Here is an 18,180-nt window from a genome sequence, read left to right on the forward strand (position 1 = left end):
CTTTCAAGATTGGATGCCAAGCCAGTCATCTGAAGAGTCTAACATTTTGGGGCGTGTTTTGGCATAGTGGGTTTTTTCACTAGCGCTGTCGGAATGACATTGCAGTGTGTTTAAGAAAAGTTGTATTGTCAGAAGTGGGATTTGAACCCACACCTCCAGGGTAGACTGCGACCTTAACGCAGCGCCTTAGACCGCTCGGCCATCCTGACTTATAGAAAAGCCAAGCCTTTCAGATATGGAAGAAAAAACCGTCATGTTAAGGGTCCAGTTCTTGGGAATTTAAAATAGAAAGATTAGAACTGTTTCTTGTCTATTTCCATCATGTAGTTATTGGTTTATGATTAACAGTGCTGTAACAAAGAGGTACTGAAGAACCCTTGTTCTTGCTTTAACCTGAAAATACAGAAAAACTACCCTGGGAGGTACCCAGCAGTAGTTTAGTGGAGTTCCATTCTCTATAACATTCACTCAAGTAAGCAGAGGAATCTGTATTGTCTTACATAGTTACTTAAATATGAGTATTCAAAAGTGGGATTTAAATCCACGCCTTCACGAGAGACTGCTCGGTCATCCTATCCTACACAAATAAGAAAACTTTCAAGATTGGATGCCAAGCCAGTCATCTGAAGAGTCTAACATTTTGGGGCGTGTTTTGGCATAGTGGGTTTTTTCACTAGCGCTGTCGGAATGACATTGCAGTGTGTTTAAGAAAAGTTGTATTGTCAGAAGTGGGATTTGAACCCACGCCTCCAGGGGAGACTGCGACCTGAACGCAGCGCCTTAGACCGCTCGGCCATCCTGACTTATAGAAAAGCCAAGCCTTTCAGAAATGGAAGAAAAAACCGTAATGTTAAGGGTCCAGTTTTTAGGAATTTAAAATAGAAAGATTAGTACTGTTTCTTGTCCATTTCCATCATGTAGTTATTGGTTTATGATTAACAGTGCTGTAAAAAAGAGGTCCTGAAGAACCCTTGTTCTTGCTTTAACCTGAAAATACAGAAAAACTACCCTGGGAGGTACCCAGCAGTAGTTTAGTGGAGTTCCATTCTCTATAACATTCACTCAAGTAAGCAGAGGAATCGGTATTGTCTTACATAGTTTACTTAAATATGAGTATTCAAAAGTGGGATTTAAATCCACGCCTTCACGAGAGACTGCTCGGTCATCCTATCCTACACAAATAAGAAAACTTTCAAGATTGGATGCCAAGCCAGTCATCTGAAGAGTCTAACATTTTGGGGCGTGTTTTGGCATAGTGGGTTTTTTCACTAGCGCTGTCGGAATGACATTGCAGTGTGTTTAAGAAAAGTTGTATTGTCAGAAGTGGGATTTGAACCCACGCCTCCAGGGGAGACTGCGACCTTAACGCAGCGCCTTAGACCGCTCGGCCATCCTGACTTATAGAAAAGCCAAGCCTTTCAGAAATGGAAGAAAAAACCGTAATGTTAAGGGTCCAGTTTTTAGGAATTTAAAATAGAAAGATTAGTACTGTTTCTTGTCCATTTCCATCATGTAGTTATTGGTTTATGATTAACAGTGCTGTAAAAAAGAGGTCCTGAAGAACCCTTGTTCTTGCTTTAACCTGAAAATACATAAAAACTACCCTGGGAGGTACCCAGCAGTAGTTTAGTGGAGTTCCATTCTCTATAACATTCACTCAAGTAAGCAGAGGAATCTGTATTGTCTTACATAGTTACTTAAATATGAAATAGAAAATAGAAAGATTAGTACTGTTTCTTGTCCATTTCCATCATGTAGTTATTGGTTTATGATTAACAGTGCTGTAAAAAAGAGGTCCTGAAGAACCCTTGTTCTTGCTTTAACCTGAAAATACAGAAAAACTACCCTGGGAGGTACCCAGCAGTAGTTTAGTGGAGTTCCATTCTCTATAACATTCACTCAAGTAAGCAGAGGAATCGGTATTGTCTTACATAGTTTACTTAAATATGAATATTCAAAAGTGGGATTTAAATCCACGCCTTCACGAGAGACTGCTCGGTCATCCTATCCTACACAAATAAGTAAACTTTCAAGATTGGATGCCAAGCCAGTTATCTGAAGAGTCTAACATTTTGGGGCGTGTTTTGGCATAGTGGGTTTTTTCACTAGCGCTGTCGGAATGACATTGCAGTGTGTTTAATAAAAATTGTATTGTCAGAAGTGGGATTTGAACCCACGCCTCCAGGGGAGACTGCGACCTTAACGCAGCGCCTTAGACCGCTCGGCCATCCTGACTTATAGAAAAGCCAAGCCTTTCAGATATGGAAGAAAAAACCGTAATGTTAAGGGTCCAGTTTTTAGGAATTTAAAATAGAAAGATTAGTACTGTTTCTTGTCCATTTCCATCATGTAGTTATTGGTTTATGATTAACAGTGCTGTAAAAAAGAGGTCCTGAAGAACCCTTGTTCTTGCTTTAACCTGAAAATACAGAAAAACTACCCTGGGAGGTACCCAGCAGTAGTTTAGTGGAGTTCCATTCTCTATAACATTCACTCAAGTAAGCAGAGGAATCGGTATTGTCTTACATAGTTTACTTAAATATGAGTATTCAAAAGTGGGATTTAAATCCACGCCTTCACGAGAGACTGCTCGGTCATCCTATCCTACACAAATAAGAAAACTTTCAAGATTGGATGCCAAGCCAGTCATCTGAAGAGTCTAACATTTTGGGGCGTGTTTTGGCATAGTGGGTTTTTTCACTAGCGCTGTCGGAATGACATTGCAGTGTGTTTAAGAAAAGTTGTATTGTCAGAAGTGGGATTTGAACCCACACCTCCAGGGGAGACTGCGACCTTAACGCAGCGCCTTAGACCGCTCGGCCATCCTGTCTTATAGAAAAGCCAAGCCTTTCAGATATGGAAGAAAAAACCGTCATGTTAAGGGTCCAGTTCTTGGGAATTTAAAATAGAAAGATTAGAACTGTTTCTTGTCTATTTCCATCATGTAGTTATTGGTTTATGATTAACAGTGCTGTAACAAAGAGGTACTGAAGAACCCTTGTTCTTGCTTTAACCTGAAAATACAGAAAAACTACCCTGGGAGGTACCCAGCAGTAGTTTAGTGGAGTTCCATTCTCTATAACATTCACTCAAGTAAGCAGAGGAATCTGTATTGTCTTACATAGTTACTTAAATATGAAATAGAAAATAGAAAGATTAGTACTGTTTCTTGTCCATTTCCATCATGTAGTTATTGGTTTATGATTAACAGTGCTGTAAAAAAGAGGTCCTGAAGAACCCTTGTTCTTGCTTTAACCTGAAAATACAGAAAAACTACCCTGGGAGGTACCCAGCAGTAGTTTAGTGGAGTTCCATTCTCTATAACATTCACTCAAGTAAGCAGAGGAATCGGTATTGTCTTACATAGTTTACTTAAATATGAGTATTCAAAAGTGGGATTTAAATCCACGCCTTCACGAGAGACTGCTCGGTCATCCTATCCTACACAAATAAGAAAACTTTCAAGATTGGATGCCAAGCCAGTCATCTGAAGAGTCTAACATTTTGGGGCGTGTTTTGGCATAGTGGGTTTTTTCACTAGCGCTGTCGGAATGACATTGCAGTGTGTTTAAGAAAAGTTGTATTGTCAGAAGTGGGATTTGAACCCACGCCTCCAGGGGAGACTGCGACCTTAACGCAGCGCCTTAGACCGCTCGGCCATCCTGACTTATAGAAAAGCTAAGCCTTTCAGAAATGGAAGAAAAAACCGTCATGTTAAGGGTCCAGTTTTTGGGAATTTAAAATAGAAAGATTAGAACTGTTTCTTGTCCATTTCCATCATGTAGTTATTGGTTTATGATTAACAGTGCTGTAACAAAGAGGTCCTGAAGAACCCTTGTTCTTGCTTTAACCTGAAAATACAGAAAAACTACCCTGGGAGGTACCCAGCAGTAGTTTAGTGGATTTCCATTCTCTATAACATTCACTCAAGTAAGCAGAGGAATCTGTATTGTCTTACATAGTTACTTAAATATGAAATAGAAAATAGAAAGATTAGTACTGTTTCTTGTCCATTTCCATCATGTAGTTATTGGTTTATGATTAACAGTGCTGTAAAAAAGAGGTCCTGAAGAACCCTTGTTCTTGCTTTAACCTGAAAATACAGAAAAACTACCCTGGGAGGTACCCAGCAGTAGTTTAGTGGAGTTCCATTCTCTATAACATTCACTCAAGTAAGCAGAGGAATCGGTATTGTCTTACATAGTTTACTTAAATATGAGTATTCAAAAGTGGGATTTAAATCCACGCCTTCACGAGAGACTGCTCGGTCATCCTATCCTACACAAATAAGAAAACTTTCAAGATTGGATGCCAAGCCAGTCATCTGAAGAGTCTAACATTTTGGGGCGTGTTTTGGCATAGTGGGTTTTTTCACTAGCGCTGTCGGAATGACATTGCAGTGTGTTTAAGAAAAGTTGTATTGTCAGAAGTGGGATTTGAACCCACGCCTCCAGGGGAGACTGCGACCTTAACGCAGCGCCTTAGACCACTCGGCCATCCTGACTTATAGAAAAGCCAAGCCTTTCAGAAATGGAAGAAAAAACCGTCATGTTAAGGGTCCAGTTTTTGGGAATTTAAAATAGAAAGATTAGAACTGTTTCTTGTCCATTTCCATCATGTAGTTATTGGTTTATGATTAACAGTGCTGTAACAAAGAGGTCCTGAAGAACCCTTGTTCTTGCTTTAACCTGAAAATACAGAAAAACTACCCTGGGAGGTACCCAGCAGTAGTTTAGTGGAGTTCCATTCTCTATAACATTCACTCAAGTAAGCAGAGGAATCTGTATTGTCTTACATAGTTACTTAAATATGAGTATTCAAAAGTGGGATTTAAATCCACGCCTTCACGAGAGACTGCTCGGTCATCCTATCCTACACAAATAAGAAAACTTTCAAGATTGGATGCCAAGCCAGTCATCTGAAGAGTCTAACATTTTGGGGCGTGTTTTGGCATAGTGGGTTTTTTCACTAGCGCTGTCGGAATGACATTGCAGTGTGTTTAAAAAAGTTGTATTGTCAGAAGTGGGATTTGAACCCACACCTCCAGGGGAGACTGCGACCTTAACGCAGCGCCTTAGACTGCTCGGCCATCCTGACTTATAGAAAAGCCAAGACTTTCAGATATGGAAGAAAAAACCGTCATGTTAAGGGTCCAGTTCTTGGGAATTTAAAATAGAAAGATTAGAACTGTTTCTTGTCTATTTCCATCATGTAGTTATTGGTTTATGATTAACAGTGCTGTAACAAAGAGGTACTGAAGAACCCTTGTTCTTGCTTTAACCTGAAAATACAGAAAAACTACCCTGGGAGGTACCCAGCAGTAGTTTAGTGGAGTTCCATTCTCTATAACATTCACTCAAGTAAGCAGAGGAATCTGTATTGTCTTACATAGTTACTTAAATATGAAATAGAAAATAGAAAGATTAGTACTGTTTCTTGTCCATTTCCATCATGTAGTTATTGGTTTATGATTAACAGTGCTGTAAAAAAGAGGTCCTGAAGAACCCTTGTTCTTGCTTTAACCTGAAAATACAGAAAAACTACCCTGGGAGGTACCCAGCAGTAGTTTAGTGGAGTTCCATTCTCTATAACATTCACTCAAGTAAGCAGAGGAATCGGTATTGTCTTACATAGTTTACTTAAATATGAGTATTCAAAAGTGGGATTTAAATCCACGCCTTCACGAGAGACTGCTCGGTCATCCTATCCTACACAAATAAGAAAACTTTCAAGATTGGATGCCAAGCCAGTCATCTGAAGAGTCTAACATTTTGGGGCGTGTTTTGGCATAGTGGGTTTTTTCACTAGCGCTGTCGGAATGACATTGCAGTGTGTTTAAGAAAAGTTGTATTGTCAGAAGTGGGATTTGAACCCACGCCTCCAGGGGAGACTGCGACCTTAACGCAGCGCCTTAGACCGCTCGGCCATCCTGACTTATAGAAAAGCCAAGCCTTTCAGAAATGGAAGAAAAAACCGTCATGTTAAGGGTCCAGTTCTTGGGAATTTAAAATAGAAAGATTAGAACTGTTTCTTGTCTATTTCCATCATGTAGTTATTGGTTTATGATTAACAGTGCTGTAACAAAGAGGTACTGAAGAACCCTTGTTCTTGCTTTAACCTGAAAATACAGAAAAACTACCCTGGGAGGTACCCAGCAGTAGTTTAGTGGAGTTCCATTCTCTATAACATTCACTCAAGTAAGCAGAGGAATCTGTATTGTCTTACATAGTTACTTAAATATGAGTATTCAAAAGTGGGATTTAAATCCACGCCTTCACGAGAGACTGCTCGGTCATCCTATCCTACACAAATAAGAAAACTTTCAAGATTGGATGCCAAGCCAGTCATCTGAAGAGTCTAACATTTTGGGGCGTGTTTTGGCATAGTGGGTTTTTTCACTAGCGCTGTCGGAATGACATTGCAGTGTGTTTAAGAAAAGTTGTATTGTCAGAAGTGGGATTTGAACCCACGCCTCCAGGGGAGACTGCGACCTTAACGCAGCGCCTTAGACCGCTCGGCCATCCTGACTTATAGAAAAGCCAAGCCTTTCAGAAATGGAAGAAAAAACCGTAATGTTAAGGGTCCAGTTTTTAGGAATTTAAAATAGAAAGATTAGTACTGTTTCTTGTCCATTTCCATCATGTAGTTATTGGTTTATGATTAACAGTGCTGTAAAAAAGAGGTCCTGAAGAACCCTTGTTCTTGCTTTAACCTGAAAATACATAAAAACTACCCTGGGAGGTACCCAGCAGTAGTTTAGTGGAGTTCCATTCTCTATAACATTCACTCAAGTAAGCAGAGGAATCTGTATTGTCTTACATAGTTACTTAAATATGAAATAGAAAATAGAAAGATTAGTACTGTTTCTTGTCCATTTCCATCATGTAGTTATTGGTTTATGATTAACAGTGCTGTAAAAAAGAGGTCCTGAAGAACCCTTGTTCTTGCTTTAACCTGAAAATACAGAAAAACTACCCTGGGAGGTACCCAGCAGTAGTTTAGTGGAGTTCCATTCTCTATAACATTCACTCAAGTAAGCAGAGGAATCGGTATTGTCTTACATAGTTTACTTAAATATGAATATTCAAAAGTGGGATTTAAATCCACGCCTTCACGAGAGACTGCTCGGTCATCCTATCCTACACAAATAAGTAAACTTTCAAGATTGGATGCCAAGCCAGTTATCTGAAGAGTCTAACATTTTGGGGCGTGTTTTGGCATAGTGGGTTTTTTCACTAGCGCTGTCGGAATGACATTGCAGTGTGTTTAATAAAAATTGTATTGTCAGAAGTGGGATTTGAACCCACGCCTCCAGGGGAGACTGCGACCTTAACGCAGCGCCTTAGACCGCTCGGCCATCCTGACTTATAGAAAAGCCAAGCCTTTCAGATATGGAAGAAAAAACCGTAATGTTAAGGGTCCAGTTTTTAGGAATTTAAAATAGAAAGATTAGTACTGTTTCTTGTCCATTTCCATCATGTAGTTATTGGTTTATGATTAACAGTGCTGTAAAAAAGAGGTCCTGAAGAACCCTTGTTCTTGCTTTAACCTGAAAATACAGAAAAACTACCCTGGGAGGTACCCAGCAGTAGTTTAGTGGAGTTCCATTCTCTATAACATTCACTCAAGTAAGCAGAGGAATCGGTATTGTCTTACATAGTTTACTTAAATATGAGTATTCAAAAGTGGGATTTAAATCCACGCCTTCACGAGAGACTGCTCGGTCATCCTATCCTACACAAATAAGAAAACTTTCAAGATTGGATGCCAAGCCAGTCATCTGAAGAGTCTAACATTTTGGGGCGTGTTTTGGCATAGTGGGTTTTTTCACTAGCGCTGTCGGAATGACATTGCAGTGTGTTTAAGAAAAGTTGTATTGTCAGAAGTGGGATTTGAACCCACACCTCCAGGGGAGACTGCGACCTTAACGCAGCGCCTTAGACCGCTCGGCCATCCTGTCTTATAGAAAAGCCAAGCCTTTCAGATATGGAAGAAAAAACCGTCATGTTAAGGGTCCAGTTCTTGGGAATTTAAAATAGAAAGATTAGAACTGTTTCTTGTCTATTTCCATCATGTAGTTATTGGTTTATGATTAACAGTGCTGTAACAAAGAGGTACTGAAGAACCCTTGTTCTTGCTTTAACCTGAAAATACAGAAAAACTACCCTGGGAGGTACCCAGCAGTAGTTTAGTGGAGTTCCATTCTCTATAACATTCACTCAAGTAAGCAGAGGAATCTGTATTGTCTTACATAGTTACTTAAATATGAAATAGAAAATAGAAAGATTAGTACTGTTTCTTGTCCATTTCCATCATGTAGTTATTGGTTTATGATTAACAGTGCTGTAAAAAAGAGGTCCTGAAGAACCCTTGTTCTTGCTTTAACCTGAAAATACAGAAAAACTACCCTGGGAGGTACCCAGCAGTAGTTTAGTGGAGTTCCATTCTCTATAACATTCACTCAAGTAAGCAGAGGAATCGGTATTGTCTTACATAGTTTACTTAAATATGAGTATTCAAAAGTGGGATTTAAATCCACGCCTTCACGAGAGACTGCTCGGTCATCCTATCCTACACAAATAAGAAAACTTTCAAGATTGGATGCCAAGCCAGTCATCTGAAGAGTCTAACATTTTGGGGCGTGTTTTGGCATAGTGGGTTTTTTCACTAGCGCTGTCGGAATGACATTGCAGTGTGTTTAAGAAAAGTTGTATTGTCAGAAGTGGGATTTGAACCCACGCCTCCAGGGGAGACTGCGACCTTAACGCAGCGCCTTAGACCGCTCGGCCATCCTGACTTATAGAAAAGCCAAGCCTTTCAGAAATGGAAGAAAAAACCGTAATGTTAAGGGTCCAGTTTTTAGGAATTTAAAATAGAAAGATTAGTACTGTTTCTTGTCCATTTCCATCATGTAGTTATTGGTTTATGATTAACAGTGCTGTAAAAAAGAGGTCCTGAAGAACCCTTGTTCTTGCTTTAACCTGAAAATACATAAAAACTACCCTGGGAGGTACCCAGCAGTAGTTTAGTGGAGTTCCATTCTCTATAACATTCACTCAAGTAAGCAGAGGAATCTGTATTGTCTTACATAGTTACTTAAATATGAAATAGAAAATAGAAAGATTAGTACTGTTTCTTGTCCATTTCCATCATGTAGTTATTGGTTTATGATTAACAGTGCTGTAAAAAAGAGGTCCTGAAGAACCCTTGTTCTTGCTTTAACCTGAAAATACAGAAAAACTACCCTGGGAGGTACCCAGCAGTAGTTTAGTGGAGTTCCATTCTCTATAACATTCACTCAAGTAAGCAGAGGAATCGGTATTGTCTTACATAGTTTACTTAAATATGAATATTCAAAAGTGGGATTTAAATCCACGCCTTCACGAGAGACTGCTCGGTCATCCTATCCTACACAAATAAGTAAACTTTCAAGATTGGATGCCAAGCCAGTTATCTGAAGAGTCTAACATTTTGGGGCGTGTTTTGGCATAGTGGGTTTTTTCACTAGCGCTGTCGGAATGACATTGCAGTGTGTTTAATAAAAATTGTATTGTCAGAAGTGGGATTTGAACCCACGCCTCCAGGGGAGACTGCGACCTTAACGCAGCGCCTTAGACCGCTCGGCCATCCTGACTTATAGAAAAGCCAAGCCTTTCAGATATGGAAGAAAAAACCGTAATGTTAAGGGTCCAGTTTTTAGGAATTTAAAATAGAAAGATTAGTACTGTTTCTTGTCCATTTCCATCATGTAGTTATTGGTTTATGATTAACAGTGCTGTAAAAAAGAGGTCCTGAAGAACCCTTGTTCTTGCTTTAACCTGAAAATACAGAAAAACTACCCTGGGAGGTACCCAGCAGTAGTTTAGTGGAGTTCCATTCTCTATAACATTCACTCAAGTAAGCAGAGGAATCGGTATTGTCTTACATAGTTTACTTAAATATGAGTATTCAAAAGTGGGATTTAAATCCACGCCTTCACGAGAGACTGCTCGGTCATCCTATCCTACACAAATAAGAAAACTTTCAAGATTGGATGCCAAGCCAGTCATCTGAAGAGTCTAACATTTTGGGGCGTGTTTTGGCATAGTGGGTTTTTTCACTAGCGCTGTCGGAATGACATTGCAGTGTGTTTAAGAAAAGTTGTATTGTCAGAAGTGGGATTTGAACCCACGCCTCCAGGGGAGACTGCGACCTTAACGCAGCGCCTTAGACCGCTCGGCCATCCTGACTTATAGAAAAGCCAAGCCTTTCAGAAATGGAAGAAAAAACCGTCATGTTAAGGGTCCAGTTCTTGGGAATTTAAAATAGAAAGATTAGAACTGTTTCTTGTCTATTTCCATCATGTAGTTATTGGTTTATGATTAACAGTGCTGTAACAAAGAGGTACTGAAGAACCCTTGTTCTTGCTTTAACCTGAAAATACAGAAAAACTACCCTGGGAGGTACCCAGCAGTAGTTTAGTGGAGTTCCATTCTCTATAACATTCACTCAAGTAAGCAGAGGAATCTGTATTGTCTTACATAGTTACTTAAATATGAAATAGAAAATAGAAAGATTAGTACTGTTTCTTGTCCATTTCCATCATGTAGTTATTGGTTTATGATTAACAGTGCTGTAAAAAAGAGGTCCTGAAGAACCCTTGTTCTTGCTTTAACCTGAAAATACAGAAAAACTACCCTGGGAGGTACCCAGCAGTAGTTTAGTGGAGTTCCATTCTCTATAACATTCACTCAAGTAAGCAGAGGAATCGGTATTGTCTTACATAGTTTACTTAAATATGAGTATTCAAAAGTGGGATTTAAATCCACGCCTTCACGAGAGACTGCTCGGTCATCCTATCCTACACAAATAAGAAAACTTTCAAGATTGGATGCCAAGCCAGTCATCTGAAGAGTCTAACATTTTGGGGCGTGTTTTGGCATAGTGGGTTTTTTCACTAGCGCTGTCGGAATGACATTGCAGTGTGTTTAAGAAAAGTTGTATTGTCAGAAGTGGGATTTGAACCCACGCCTCCAGGGGAGACTGCGACCTTAACGCAGCGCCTTAGACCGCTCGGCCATCCTGACTTATAGAAAAGCCAAGCCTTTCAGATATGGAAGAAAAAACCGTCATGTTAAGGGTCCAGTTCTTGGGAATTTAAAATAGAAAGATTAGAACTGTTTCTTGTCTATTTCCATCATGTAGTTATTGGTTTATGATTAACAGTGCTGTAACAAAGAGGTACTGAAGAACCCTTGTTCTTGCTTTAACCTGAAAATACAGAAAAACTACCCTGGGAGGTACCCAGCAGTAGTTTAGTGGAGTTCCATTCTCTATAACATTCACTCAAGTAAGCAGAGGAATCTGTATTGTCTTACATAGTTACTTAAATATGAAATAGAAAATAGAAAGATTAGTACTGTTTCTTGTCCATTTCCATCATGTAGTTATTGGTTTATGATTAACAGTGCTGTAAAAAAGAGGTCCTGAAGAACCCTTGTTCTTGCTTTAACCTGAAAATACAGAAAAACTACCCTGGGAGGTACCCAGCAGTAGTTTAGTGGAGTTCCATTCTCTATAACATTCACTCAAGTAAGCAGAGGAATCGGTATTGTCTTACATAGTTTACTTAAATATGAGTATTCAAAAGTGGGATTTAAATCCACGCCTTCACGAGAGACTGCTCGGTCATCCTATCCTACACAAATAAGAAAACTTTCAAGATTGGATGCCAAGCCAGTCATCTGAAGAGTCTAACATTTTGGGGCGTGTTTTGGCATAGTGGGTTTTTTCACTAGCGCTGTCGGAATGACATTGCAGTGTGTTTAAGAAAAGTTGTATTGTCAGAAGTGGGATTTGAACCCACGCCTCCAGGGGAGACTGCGACCTTAACGCAGCGCCTTAGACCGCTCGGCCATCCTGACTTATAGAAAAGCCAAGCCTTTCAGAAATGGAAGAAAAAACCGTCATGTTAAGGGTCCAGTTTTTGGGAATTTAAAATAGAAAGATTAGAACTGTTTCTTGTCCATTTCCATCATGTAGTTATTGGTTTATGATTAACAGTGCTGTAACAAAGAGGTCCTGAAGAACCCTTGTTCTTGCTTTAACCTGAAAATACAGAAAAACTACCCTGGGAGGTACCCAGCAGTAGTTTAGTGGAGTTCCATTCTCTATAACATTCACTCAAGTAAGCAGAGGAATCTGTATTGTCTTACATAGTTACTTAAATATGAAATAGAAAATAGAAAGATTAGTACTGTTTCTTGTCCATTTCCATCATGTAGTTATTGGTTTATGATTAACAGTGCTGTAAAAAAGAGGTCCTGAAGAACCCTTGTTCTTGCTTTAACCTGAAAATACAGAAAAACTACCCTGGGAGGTACCCAGCAGTAGTTTAGTGGAGTTCCATTCTCTATAACATTCACTCAAGTAAGCAGAGGAATCGGTATTGTCTTACATAGTTTACTTAAATATGAGTATTCAAAAGTGGGATTTAAATCCACGCCTTCACGAGAGACTGCTCGGTCATCCTATCCTACACAAATAAGAAAACTTTCAAGATTGGATGCCAAGCCAGTCATCTGAAGAGTCTAACATTTTGGGGCGTGTTTTGGCATAGTGGGTTTTTTCACTAGCGCTGTCGGAATGACATTGCAGTGTGTTTAAGAAAAGTTGTATTGTCAGAAGTGGGATTTGAACCCACGCCTCCAGGGGAGACTGCGACCTTAACGCAGCGCCTTAGACCACTCGGCCATCCTGACTTATAGAAAAGCCAAGCCTTTCAGAAATGGAAGAAAAAACCGTCATGTTAAGGGTCCAGTTTTTGGGAATTTAAAATAGAAAGATTAGAACTGTTTCTTGTCCATTTCCATCATGTAGTTATTGGTTTATGATTAACAGTGCTGTAACAAAGAGGTCCTGAAGAACCCTTGTTCTTGCTTTAACCTGAAAATACAGAAAAACTACCCTGGGAGGTACCCAGCAGTAGTTTAGTGGAGTTCCATTCTCTATAACATTCACTCAAGTAAGCAGAGGAATCTGTATTGTCTTACATAGTTACTTAAATATGAAATAGAAAATAGAAAGATTAGTACTGTTTCTTGTCCATTTCCATCATGTAGTTATTGGTTTATGATTAACAGTGCTGTAAAAAAGAGGTCCTGAAGAACCCTTGTTCTTGCTTTAACCTGAAAATACAGAAAAACTACCCTGGGAGGTACCCAGCAGTAGTTTAGTGGAGTTCCATTCTCTATAACATTCACTCAAGTAAGCAGAGGAATCGGTATTGTCTTACATAGTTTACTTAAATATGAGTATTCAAAAGTGGGATTTAAATCCACGCCTTCACGAGAGACTGCTCGGTCATCCTATCCTACACAAATAAGAAAACTTTCAAGATTGGATGCCAAGCCAGTCATCTGAAGAGTCTAACATTTTGGGGCGTGTTTTGGCATAGTGGGTTTTTTCACTAGCGCTGTCGGAATGACATTGCAGTGTGTTTAAGAAAAGTTGTATTGTCAGAAGTGGGATTTGAACCCACGCCTCCAGGGGAGCCTGCGACCTTAACGCAGCGCCTTAGACCGCTCGGCCATCCTGACTTATAGAAAAGCCAAGCCTTTCAGATATGGAAGAAAAAACCGTCATGTTAAGGGTCCAGTTCTTGGGAATTTAAAATAGAAAGATTAGAACTGTTTCTTGTCTATTTCCATCATGTAGTTATTGGTTTATGATTAACAGTGCTGTAACAAAGAGGTACTGAAGAACCCTTGTTCTTGCTTTAACCTGAAAATACAGAAAAACTACCCTGGGAGGTACCCAGCAGTAGTTTAGTGGAGTTCCATTCTCTATAACATTCACTCAAGTAAGCAGAGGAATCTGTATTGTCTTACATAGTTACTTAAATATGAAATAGAAAATAGAAAGATTAGTACTGTTTCTTGTCCATTTCCATCATGTAGTTATTGGTTTATGATTAACAGTGCTGTAAAAAAGAGGTCCTGAAGAACCCTTGTTCTTGCTTTAACCTGAAAATACAGAAAAACTACCCTGGGAGGTACCCAGCAGTAGTTTAGTGGAGTTCCATTCTCTATAACATTCACTCAAGTAAGCAGAGGAATCGGTATTGTCTTACATAGTTTACTTAAATATGAGTATTCAAAAGTGGGATTTAAATCCACGCCTTCACGAGAGACTGCTCGGTCATCCTATCCTACACAAATAAGAAAACTTTCAAGATTGGATGCCAAGCCAGTCATCTGAAGAGTCTAACATTTTGGGGCGTGTTTTGGCATAGTGGGTTTTTTCACTAGCGCTGTCGGAATGACATTGCAGTGTGTTTAAGAAAAGTTGTATTGTCAGAAGTGGGATTTGAACCCACACCTCCAGGGGAGACTGCGACCTGAACGCAGCGCCTTAGACCGCTCGGCCATCCTGACTTATAGAAAAGCCAAGCCTTTCAGAAATGGAAGAAAAAACCGTAATGTTAAGGGTCCAGTTTTTAGGAATTTAAAATAGAAAGATTAGTACTGTTTCTTGTCCATTTCCATCATGTAGTTATTGGTTTATGATTAACAGTGCTGTAAAAAAGAGGTCCTGAAGAACCCTTGTTCTTGCTTTAACCTGAAAATACAGAAAAACTACCCTGGGAGGTACCCAGCAGTAGTTTAGTGGAGTTCCATTCTCTATAACATTCACTCAAGTAAGCAGAGGAATCGGTATTGTCTTACATAGTTTACTTAAATATGAGTATTCAAAAGTGGGATTTAAATCCACGCCTTCACGAGAGACTGCTCGGTCATCCTATCCTACACAAATAAGAAAACTTTCAAGATTGGATGCCAAGCCAGTCATCTGAAGAGTCTAACATTTTGGGGCGTGTTTTGGCATAGTGGGTTTTTTCACTAGCGCTGTCGGAATGACATTGCAGTGTGTTTAAGAAAAGTTGTATTGTCAGAAGTGGGATTTGAACCCACGCCTCCAGGGGAGACTGCGACCTTAACGCAGCGCCTTAGACTGCTCGGCCATCCTGACTTATAGAAAAGCCAAGCCTTTCAGAAATGGAAGAAAAAACCGTAATGTTAAGGGTCCAGTTTTTAGGAATTTAAAATAGAAAGATTAGTACTGTTTCTTGTCCATTTCCATCATGTAGTTATTGGTTTATGATTAACAGTGCTGTAAAAAAGAGGTCCTGAAGAACCCTTGTTCTTGCTTTAACCTGAAAATACAGAAAAACTACCCTGGGAGGTACCCAGCAGTAGTTTAGTGGAGTTCCATTCTCTATAACATTCACTCAAGTAAGCAGAGGAATCGGTATTGTCTTACATAGTTTACTTAAATATGAGTATTCAAAAGTGGGATTTAAATCCACGCCTTCACGAGAGACTGCTCGGTCATCCTATCCTACACAAATAAGAAAACTTTCAAGATTGGATGCCAAGCCAGTCATCTGAAGAGTCTAACATTTTGGGGCGTGTTTTGGCATAGTGGGTTTTTTCACTAGCGCTGTCGGAATGACATTGCAGTGTGTTTAAGAAAAGTTGTATTGTCAGAAGTGGGATTTGAACCCACGCCTCCAGGGGAGCCTGCGACCTTAACGCAGCGCCTTAGACCGCTCGGCCATCCTGACTTATAGAAAAGCCAAGCCTTTCAGATATGGAAGAAAAAACCGTCATGTTAAGGGTCCAGTTCTTGGGAATTTAAAATAGAAAGATTAGAACTGTTTCTTGTCTATTTCCATCATGTAGTTATTGGTTTATGATTAACAGTGCTGTAACAAAGAGGTACTGAAGAACCCTTGTTCTTGCTTTAACCTGAAAATACAGAAAAACTACCCTGGGAGGTACCCAGCAGTAGTTTAGTGGAGTTCCATTCTCTATAACATTCACTCAAGTAAGCAGAGGAATCTGTATTGTCTTACATAGTTACTTAAATATGAAATAGAAAATAGAAAGATTAGTACTGTTTCTTGTCCATTTCCATCATGTAGTTATTGGTTTATGATTAACAGTGCTGTAAAAAAGAGGTCCTGAAGAACCCTTGTTCTTGCTTTAACCTGAAAATACAGAAAAACTACCCTGGGAGGTACCCAGCAGTAGTTTAGTGGAGTTCCATTCTCTATAACATTCACTCAAGTAAGCAGAGGAATCGGTATTGTCTTACATAGTTTACTTAAATATGAGTATTCAAAAGTGGGATTTAAATCCACGCCTTCACGAGAGACTGCTCGGTCATCCTATCCTACACAAATAAGAAAACTTTCAAGATTGGATGCCAAGCCAGTCATCTGAAGAGTCTAACATTTTGGGGCGTGTTTTGGCATAGTGGGTTTTTCTCACTAGCGCTGTCGGAATGACATTGCAGTGTGTTTAATAAAAATTGTATTGTCAGAAGTGGGATTTGAACCCACGCCTCCAGGGGAGACTGCGACCTTAACGCAGCGCCTTAGACCGCTCGGCCATCCTGACTTATAGAAAAGCCAAGCCTTTCAGATATGGAAGAAAAAACCGTCATGTTAAGGGTCCAGTTCTTGGGAATTTAAAATAGAAAGATTAGAACTGTTTCTTGTCTATTTCCATCATGTAGTTATTGGTTTATGATTAACAGTGCTGTAACAAAGAGGTACTGAAGAACCCTTGTTCTTGCTTTAACCTGAAAATACAGAAAAACTACCCTGGGAGGTACCCAGCAGTAGTTTAGTGGAGTTCCATTCTCTATAACATTCACTCAAGTAAGCAGAGGAATCTGTATTGTCTTACATAGTTACTTAAATATGAAATAGAAAATAGAAAGATTAGTACTGTTTCTTGTCCATTTCCATCATGTAGTTATTGGTTTATGATTAACAGTGCTGTAAAAAAGAGGTCCTGAAGAACCCTTGTTCTTGCTTTAACCTGAAAATACAGAAAAACTACCCTGGGAGGTACCCAGCAGTAGTTTAGTGGAGTTCCATTCTCTATAACATTCACTCAAGTAAGCAGAGGAATCGGTATTGTCTTACATAGTTTACTTAAATATGAGTATTCAAAAGTGGGATTTAAATCCACGCCTTCACGAGAGACTGCTCGGTCATCCTATCCTACACAAATAAGAAAACTTTCAAGATTGGATGCCAAGCCAGTCATCTGAAGAGTCTAACATTTTGGGGCGTGTTTTGGCATAGTGGGTTTTTTCACTAGCGCTGTCGGAATGACATTGCAGTGTGTTTAAGAAAAGTTGTATTGTCAGAAGTGGGATTTGAACCCACGCCTCCAGGGGAGACTGCGACCTTAACGCAGCGCCTTAGACCGCTCGGCCATCCTGACTTATAGAAAAGCCAATCCTTTCAGATATGGAAGAAAAAACCGTCATGTTAAGGGTCCAGTTTTTGGGAATTTAAAATAGAAAGATTAGAACTGTTTCTTGTCCATTTCCATCATGTAGTTATTGGTTTATGATTAACAGTGCTGTAACAAAGAGGTCCTGAAGAACCCTTGTTCTTGCTTTAACCTGAAAATACAGAAAAACTACCCTGGGAGGTACCCAGCAGTAGTTTAGTGGAGTTCCATTCTCTATAACATTCACTCAAGTAAGCAGAGGAATCTGTATTGTCTTACATAGTTACTTAAATATGAAATAGAAAATAGAAAGATTAGTACTGTTTCTTGTCCATTTCCATCATGTAGTTATTGGTTTATGATTAACAGTGCTGTAAAAAAGAGGTCCTGAAGAACCCTTGTTCTTGCTTTAACCTGAAAATACAGAAAAACTACCCTGGGAGGTACCCAGCAGTAGTTTAGTGGAGTTCCATTCTCTATAACATTCACTCAAGTAAGCAGAGGAATCGGTATTGTCTTACATAGTTTACTTAAATATGAGTATTCAAAAGTGGGATTTAAATCCACGCCTTCACGAGAGACTGCTCGGTCATCCTATCCTAGACAAATAAGAAAACTTTCAAGATTGGATGCCAAGCCAGTCATCTGAAGAGTCTAACATTTTGGGGCGTGTTTTGGCATAGTGGGTTTTTTCACTAGCGCTGTCGGAATGACATTGCAGTGTGTTTAAGAAAAGTTGTATTGTCAGAAGTGGGATTTGAACCCACGCCTCCAGGGGAGACTGCGACCTTAACGCAGCGCCTTAGACCGCTCGGCCATCCTGACTTATAGAAAAGCCAAGCCTTTCAGATATGGAAGAAAAAACCGTCATGTTAAGGGTCCAGTTCTT

At 39.6% G+C, this 18,180-nt stretch overlaps 21 non-coding genes across 21 annotated transcripts; all 21 read right to left on the reverse strand.

Annotated features, from left to right (window-relative positions):
• Positions 1 to 720: 720 nt before the first annotated feature.
• On the reverse strand, positions 721 to 803 carry TRNAL-CAG (transfer RNA leucine (anticodon CAG)). The gene has a single exon. It is a non-coding gene; the product is annotated as a tRNA-Leu (tRNA).
• Positions 804 to 1,315: 512 nt separating this feature from the next.
• TRNAL-AAG (transfer RNA leucine (anticodon AAG)) lies at positions 1,316 to 1,398 on the reverse strand. Its single transcript has one exon. It is a non-coding gene; the product is annotated as a tRNA-Leu (tRNA).
• Positions 1,399 to 2,152: 754 nt separating this feature from the next.
• Positions 2,153 to 2,235, reverse strand: TRNAL-AAG (transfer RNA leucine (anticodon AAG)). Its single transcript has one exon. It is a non-coding gene; the product is annotated as a tRNA-Leu (tRNA).
• Positions 2,236 to 3,584: 1,349 nt separating this feature from the next.
• TRNAL-AAG (transfer RNA leucine (anticodon AAG)) lies at positions 3,585 to 3,667 on the reverse strand. The gene has a single exon. It is a non-coding gene; the product is annotated as a tRNA-Leu (tRNA).
• Positions 3,668 to 4,421: 754 nt separating this feature from the next.
• TRNAL-AAG (transfer RNA leucine (anticodon AAG)) lies at positions 4,422 to 4,504 on the reverse strand. The gene has a single exon. It is a non-coding gene; the product is annotated as a tRNA-Leu (tRNA).
• Positions 4,505 to 5,851: 1,347 nt separating this feature from the next.
• On the reverse strand, positions 5,852 to 5,934 carry TRNAL-AAG (transfer RNA leucine (anticodon AAG)). The gene has a single exon. It is a non-coding gene; the product is annotated as a tRNA-Leu (tRNA).
• A 511-nt stretch (positions 5,935 to 6,445) lies between these two features.
• On the reverse strand, positions 6,446 to 6,528 carry TRNAL-AAG (transfer RNA leucine (anticodon AAG)). Its single transcript has one exon. It is a non-coding gene; the product is annotated as a tRNA-Leu (tRNA).
• Positions 6,529 to 7,282: 754 nt separating this feature from the next.
• Positions 7,283 to 7,365, reverse strand: TRNAL-AAG (transfer RNA leucine (anticodon AAG)). The gene has a single exon. It is a non-coding gene; the product is annotated as a tRNA-Leu (tRNA).
• A 1,349-nt stretch (positions 7,366 to 8,714) lies between these two features.
• TRNAL-AAG (transfer RNA leucine (anticodon AAG)) lies at positions 8,715 to 8,797 on the reverse strand. The gene has a single exon. It is a non-coding gene; the product is annotated as a tRNA-Leu (tRNA).
• A 754-nt stretch (positions 8,798 to 9,551) lies between these two features.
• Positions 9,552 to 9,634, reverse strand: TRNAL-AAG (transfer RNA leucine (anticodon AAG)). Its single transcript has one exon. It is a non-coding gene; the product is annotated as a tRNA-Leu (tRNA).
• Positions 9,635 to 10,146: 512 nt separating this feature from the next.
• TRNAL-AAG (transfer RNA leucine (anticodon AAG)) lies at positions 10,147 to 10,229 on the reverse strand. The gene has a single exon. It is a non-coding gene; the product is annotated as a tRNA-Leu (tRNA).
• Positions 10,230 to 10,983: 754 nt separating this feature from the next.
• Positions 10,984 to 11,066, reverse strand: TRNAL-AAG (transfer RNA leucine (anticodon AAG)). Its single transcript has one exon. It is a non-coding gene; the product is annotated as a tRNA-Leu (tRNA).
• A 754-nt stretch (positions 11,067 to 11,820) lies between these two features.
• Positions 11,821 to 11,903, reverse strand: TRNAL-AAG (transfer RNA leucine (anticodon AAG)). Its single transcript has one exon. It is a non-coding gene; the product is annotated as a tRNA-Leu (tRNA).
• A 754-nt stretch (positions 11,904 to 12,657) lies between these two features.
• Positions 12,658 to 12,740, reverse strand: TRNAL-AAG (transfer RNA leucine (anticodon AAG)). The gene has a single exon. It is a non-coding gene; the product is annotated as a tRNA-Leu (tRNA).
• Positions 12,741 to 13,494: 754 nt separating this feature from the next.
• Positions 13,495 to 13,577, reverse strand: TRNAL-AAG (transfer RNA leucine (anticodon AAG)). Its single transcript has one exon. It is a non-coding gene; the product is annotated as a tRNA-Leu (tRNA).
• Positions 13,578 to 14,331: 754 nt separating this feature from the next.
• On the reverse strand, positions 14,332 to 14,414 carry TRNAL-CAG (transfer RNA leucine (anticodon CAG)). The gene has a single exon. It is a non-coding gene; the product is annotated as a tRNA-Leu (tRNA).
• A 512-nt stretch (positions 14,415 to 14,926) lies between these two features.
• Positions 14,927 to 15,009, reverse strand: TRNAL-AAG (transfer RNA leucine (anticodon AAG)). Its single transcript has one exon. It is a non-coding gene; the product is annotated as a tRNA-Leu (tRNA).
• A 512-nt stretch (positions 15,010 to 15,521) lies between these two features.
• Positions 15,522 to 15,604, reverse strand: TRNAL-AAG (transfer RNA leucine (anticodon AAG)). The gene has a single exon. It is a non-coding gene; the product is annotated as a tRNA-Leu (tRNA).
• Positions 15,605 to 16,359: 755 nt separating this feature from the next.
• On the reverse strand, positions 16,360 to 16,442 carry TRNAL-AAG (transfer RNA leucine (anticodon AAG)). Its single transcript has one exon. It is a non-coding gene; the product is annotated as a tRNA-Leu (tRNA).
• Positions 16,443 to 17,196: 754 nt separating this feature from the next.
• Positions 17,197 to 17,279, reverse strand: TRNAL-AAG (transfer RNA leucine (anticodon AAG)). Its single transcript has one exon. It is a non-coding gene; the product is annotated as a tRNA-Leu (tRNA).
• A 754-nt stretch (positions 17,280 to 18,033) lies between these two features.
• TRNAL-AAG (transfer RNA leucine (anticodon AAG)) lies at positions 18,034 to 18,116 on the reverse strand. Its single transcript has one exon. It is a non-coding gene; the product is annotated as a tRNA-Leu (tRNA).
• Positions 18,117 to 18,180: the final 64 nt, after the last annotated feature.

Source organism: Rhinoderma darwinii, chromosome 3 (assembly GCF_050947455.1).
Source record: "Rhinoderma darwinii isolate aRhiDar2 chromosome 3, aRhiDar2.hap1, whole genome shotgun sequence".
In the NCBI taxonomy this organism is placed as follows: domain Eukaryota; kingdom Metazoa; phylum Chordata; class Amphibia; order Anura; family Rhinodermatidae; genus Rhinoderma; species Rhinoderma darwinii.